This window comes from Oryx dammah, unplaced genomic scaffold (genome assembly GCF_014754425.2).
Source record: "Oryx dammah isolate SB20612 unplaced genomic scaffold, SCBI_Odam_1.1 HiC_scaffold_2, whole genome shotgun sequence".
Taxonomy (NCBI): Eukaryota; Metazoa; Chordata; class Mammalia; order Artiodactyla; family Bovidae; genus Oryx; species Oryx dammah.
In genome coordinates, this window is record NW_024070186.1 from 112,729,919 (window position 1) to 112,736,041 (window position 6,123).

The following is a 6,123-nucleotide window of genomic DNA, read 5'->3' on the forward strand; positions in this document are numbered from 1 at the left end:
TACATGACCACTGGAAAAACCATAGCCTTAACCAGATGGACCTTTGTTGGCAAAGTAATATCTCTGCTTTTCAATATGCTGTCTAGGTTGGTCATAACTTTTCTTCCAAGGAGTAAGCGTCTTTTAATTTCATGGCTACAATCACCATCTGCAGTGATTTTGGAGCCCAAAAAATAAAGTCAGCCACCGTTTCCACTGTTTCCCCATCTATTTGCCATGAAGTGATAGGACCAGATGCCATGATCTTCGTTTTCTGAATGTTGAGCTTTAAGCCAACTTTTTCACTCTCCTCTTTCACTTTCATCAAGAGGCTTTTTAGTTCTTCACTTTCTGTCATAAGAGTGGTATAATCTGCATATCTGAGGTTATTGATATTTCTCCCTGCAATCTTGATTCCAGCTTGTGCTTCTTCCAGCCCAGCGTTTCTCATGATGTACTCTGCATATAAGTTAAATAAGCAGGGTGACAATATACAGCCTTGACATACTCTTCTTCCTATTTTGAACCATTCTGTTGTTCCATGTCCAGTTCTAACTGTTGCTTCTTGACCTGCATACAGGTTTCTCAAGAGGCAGGTCAGGTGGTCTGGTATTCCCATCTCTCTTGGAATTTTCCACAGTTTATTGTGATCCACAGAGTCAAAGGCTTTGGCATAGTCAATAAAGCAGAAATAGATGTTTTTCTGGAACTCTCTTGCTTTTTCGATGATCCAGTGGATGTTGGCAATTTGATCTGTGGTTCCTCTGCCTTTTCTAAATCCAACTTGAACATCTGGAAGTTCATGGTTCATGTACTGTTGAAGTCTGGCTTGGAGAATTTTGAGCATTATTCTTTAATTTATTCTCAACATATGAAAGTATGTGATAGTATATAGTACTTCATTATAATCATCAGTTGCTCTTCTCATTTGTCTCCCTTCATGTTTGAAAGTTCTTAATTTTAAAATAAATGAACAAGGAAATACAAACTTACTACAACTAGACTATTTCTCTGTTAAATATATTGATATAAATTTTTGTCTAGTTTTTCTACTCCATGCCCTCACGGATTGAAGTAGCAAATACTTTTCTGTTTAAAAGTTCAAAAGAAGTTGTGAACATTGTTCTTGCTGTAGATTCTCTGTGCTTTCTGCAGCTCCACAACACCTTTTTTCATTGCATTTGTAGTGGTTTCATTGGGTTGCACTGGGACAGAGGGTGGGCTGGGAGTTCCCCAGTAATGTAAGCTTTGCTGGGCCAGTCTCTGTCCTCTATTCCCATAACGCGCCATGTGTTTTTGAAGAATAAATGGGCTCTTTAGTAGCACTTGCAGGAGTTTATGCTGAAAATCCAAACCAGTTATTTTTCTTCTATATAATAATAGTTTACTTGTAACCAGTGACAGAGTTCAAGGTAGGGCCTCCTACTCCCAGCTTGCCAACCTGTTCTTCCCTGGCCATAACCACGAGCTCCAGACTGTGAAGATTCTGATAAGTGCATTTGAGGGTAACCACTTCTTTCCCCAGATGACCTACTTCAGAATTTACCCCTGGTTTAGAGTTGACTGGGAGAGATTTCCAGACACAACAAGCTGGGGAACCATGGCAAGATGCCATTGCCTCAGAGGTCCCGGGGAGCAGCCCAGGAGTGCCTGGCCACATGGACTTGGGCAAAGGGTCCATTGAGACTACAAGTGATGTTTAGCCCATGACTGACTCCCATCCCCACACTATAGGTTTTTCTTTCTTTCCTAGTGTTTATCTGATTGCAAACTGTGTACTCTTATTTCAATACTCAATTGTTTTACTTATCCTCACTAAACCAAAATGTGAGGTTCCTGAGTAATCCATTTGATACCAATCAAAAAAAACATCATCGTTGAAATGTGTAATTATTATATTGGTGAAAATATGAAGAATAAGATGACTCTATGTCTGACAACCCTAGTTCATCTTTTCTCTCATTTTGAGCTTGTAATTATGGCTTTAAATCCCAGGTCAATATTCCAGCCAAAATGTACAGTCTCTGTGCCTGAAAGGCTCAGAATACTTTTTGCAGTATACTGGAGAACTCTCTTATTCCATCCAAAGGATTATACAACCTCAGTGTGTATCTGACTGCTGAACTACAGATCCTTAAAAAACAGTTCTGGTCACTGTGATTTATCTGAGGTTTTTTCACCACCTCCAACTCCACCCTTATTTTGTACATAGTCTCAGAAATGAATGTTTTAGGAGAGTGCACATGCCATGAACGCTAGCTGGATGGGCTTGTCTCCCAGCCCCTGGGCATCCAGAAATCCCCACAGAAAACTGTTCTTGAATTGCATGAGTAGACTTTATTGAATTAGGTTCTGATTTCTTGATGAAGAACCTCATCTGTATTGTATTTTCCATAAGCAATGCAACTGATATGCTTCAGACACATACACAGACTGTGTCCAAAGTCTGTGCTGTGTGATATTGACTTTTAGGTAAGTCAGGCCTGAAATATCACATTTCCATACAGAGGCATACCTGACTCCAAGCTCTTGGCAGAAAGCTTCATTAATCTGTTAGAGAGGTGGTGGCCAGGGGAGTGTAGTCACTTGCAGATCGTTGTGGTCAACTTGAAATCATAAGCCAAAATGTATCCATTTCATTCTTGTTTACACTTTCTCATCGGAGTTGATATAAATTCATAACATGCCTCGTCTGGTAGTCCAAAGGCACACACACACGCCTCTGCTCTTCCTCCTGGTCAGCCTAATGGCATCAGATTGCTGCCTGAAAGAAGAGTTGATAGAAGTTTCTGTTCCTGCATGTAGGTCTAGGTTTACATGCTGCATGGAGTTGGCTTCAGAGAGGCCTACTCTATTCTGGATTCCTCTCTTTTGCTAAGTTTATCATGGATTCTGGAAAAAAAAATAAGCCTTTCCTTGTGTTCAGCAATACCACTGGGCCTTCAACAGCACAGCATTGCTCTGCCTGCGGAAGTATTGAGGGAGGCAGAGAGGAAAGATGGAATGGTGTCTTTGGAGACAGGAAGCCCTGTATTTAGGAGACCTGCCAGCACTGGTGCTTCCCTTGAGAAAAGTGAGAGTGCCAGACATCCCTCATGCAAGACAGACAGTGGAGGAAGATAGATATACTTGGGTTCATACTCTGGTTTTACCACTTGCAGCTCTTAGACATTGTGCCACTTTCCTAGCATCTCTAAAATGAGGCAAGTGATACTTACCTTGTAAAGATATTAATATTACTGTTGTTGTTCAACAACAACAATATTACTGTTGTTGTTGGTTGTAAACAACCAACATTGTTTACAAGATAGAGGACACGACAGCAGCCCCCATGGATGCTCGCCAGTGGGTTGACACAGATGATGCCAGCAGTGAAAACACTGTGGTCCCTCCAGAAACATATGTGAAAGTGGCTGGTCATCTGAGATCTTTCCAGAACAAGAAAAGCCTGGTAGCCTTTAAGATCATGCCCCTGGAAGATATGAATGAGTTCACCACACATATTCTGGAAGTAGTCAATGCACACATGATGCTGAGCAAGTCGAACAGCCAGCCTTCAGCCGGGAGAGCACCTATCAGCAATCCAGGAATGGGTGAAGCTGGGAACTTTGGTGGGAAAAACTTCATACCAGCAAATGGCCTCCCTGTGGCCCAGAACCAGGGTCTGAATTCGATAAGGCTTGCCCAAGACCTGAAGGATTGAACATTCAGGATCTCAAGAACCAACTCCAACACATGTCCGTAGCCTCAATCAAGCTAGCTGTGGATTTTCTAAGCAACGAGGGACACATCTATTCCACCGTGGATGATCATTTTAAATCCACAGATGCAGAATAACTGGATCTAATTGGGTACCCGAGATATTTTCCAGTTGAACCTTTTTTTGCAGCCTCTTGTCTCCAGCTGTGCATATAATTGGCAAGTTGACTTCTAGGAAGTAGATTTCATCTATAAAAGATCTCAACTGACATCCTTTTGAAACTTACTACTACTCTTATGTGTTTTTGATGGACTTCCCTGGTAGCTCAGATGGTAAAGCGTCTGCCTACAATGCGGGAGACCAGGTTCGATCCCTGGGTCAAGAAGATCCCCTGAAGAAGGAAACGGCAACCCACTCCAGTATTCATGCCTGGAAAATCCCATGGACCGAGGAGCCTGGTGGGCTACAATCCATGGGGTCGCAAAGAGTCGGACACGACTGAGCGACTTCTCTCTATGTGTGTGTGTTTGTTCAGTTGCTAAGTTGTGTCCAACTCTTTGCGACCCCATGGACTGCGGCACCCCAGATTTCCCTGTCCTTCACTATCTCCCTGAGTTTGCTCAAACTCATGTCCATTGAGTTGGTGATGTTGTCCAACCATCTCACCCTCTATCACCCTCTTCTCCTCTTGCCCTCAATCTTTCCCAGCATCAGGGTCTTCTCCAGTGAGTCAGCTCTTCACATAAGGTGGCCCAAGTATTGGAGCTTCAGCTTCACCATCAGTTCTTCCAATGAATATTCAGGATTGATTTCCTTTAGGATTGACTGGTTTGATCTCCTTTCTGTATAGAGCCTGAAATTTTCCATCGTGGAGACTCATTATTATTACCTACCCCACTGTATTTGTGCTAAAGACTGTGCACATCTAAGTAGCGTTATATATGCTTTTCTTGGAGTGTCTTATCTTTTGGGTAACTGATGTTTCTCTTACATCAATATTTCCTGTTATCTTTAAAGAGAGAAGAGCATGCAAAAATGAATCTAAATGGCATTCTTTTACCTCTCTATTTTTGGAGTTTTGTTCAGCCAGTATTTTTTTTAGCTTAAGTTATGTTTGATAAGTCTGTTTTGTGCCAGTCAATGTGCCATGTGCTGGAAATACAAGAATGACTGGGCCACTCTGTCTGCCAAGTGCTGTTAATTCTGGTGAGAGGGGAGGCACAGATAGAAACAGAACATTTCAAAGCAGTTTGATCAGTGCTATGCACAGGGTATGGCAGGTAGTGTCAGTTGTACCCCTAGAAACTTCTTCCTTTTGTAGTTGACAGAAGCCTAATTTTGTTTGGGTTGGCAGAGTATCCAGCTAAATTGTCACCTCCCTAGGTTCCCTTCATGTAAAGCTGCGTGATGGAGATGTGATGAATGGGACACACACAGAGGTGTGATGGAAATTCTAGTGGAGCTGTTGTCTAGACAAATGGAGGTTATCACAAAAGACACAGCTATGTCACCGTTTTCCTACTCTGACCATAGTATGTGTAATGCCCAGTGATGCAGCAACCATCTTAAACAAATAAAATTATATGTATTTAAGATGTACATCATGATGTTTTTGTATACATAGGCATACTAAAGTGACTATTGCAGTTAGGCTGATTAATAAATGGATCACCTTATACAGTTACCATAATTATTTTTGCTGTCAGAACACCTGAGATCTACCTTCTTAGCAAATATCCAGTAAATGGTACAATTTTACTAATATAGTTACTGTGCTGGACATTATATCTGTAGACTTGTTCATCCTACATAACTTCAGCCTTATACCCTTTGACAAAGGTCTCCTCATTCACCCCTATTTTCCTGCCTTTTGTAGCCAAGTTATATTACCTGCTTTTATGTAGATTTCATACATAGGCAAGATCATGTGGTATTTTCTTTACTGTGTCTGGTTTATTTCACTTAGCATCACATCTTCCAGTTTCACCTAACTGTTGCTAATGACAGAATTTCCTTTCTTTTTAAGGCTAAATAATATTCTATTATATATACAGAGATATACCACAACTTCTTTACCCATTCTTCCATCAGTCAGCTTGTGACCATGAAAGAGGGAAAAGGTAAGAAAATCCCAGAGATGGTAGCCCTGATGGTACTGAGCTTCTGAATCAATGCCAGCTCCCACCTACATTCAAGATCTTGTTAGGTGAGAGAAATACATCTGGTTTTATTGGAACTGCTGTAAATAGATTTTCTGTTACTTGCAACCAAAGACATTCCTAAACAAGACAGCTCCCATGGGTGTGAAGATAAGAGGTGATATTTCTTGTAGAATACTAAGTAGCTTAGAGGAAGCTACCCTCTATAGCCTGGGAGGAGTGCTTGGCAGAAACCTCTCCTTTCTCAATGAGGGGATTTTCATCTACCACCTGTACTTCAGAACA

At 41.4% G+C, this 6,123-nt stretch overlaps 1 pseudogene; it reads left to right on the forward strand.

Annotated features, from left to right (window-relative positions):
• The first annotated feature begins 3,265 nt into the window (after positions 1–3,265).
• LOC120882015 lies at positions 3,266–4,032 on the forward strand (annotated as a pseudogene).
• Positions 4,033–6,123: the final 2,091 nt, after the last annotated feature.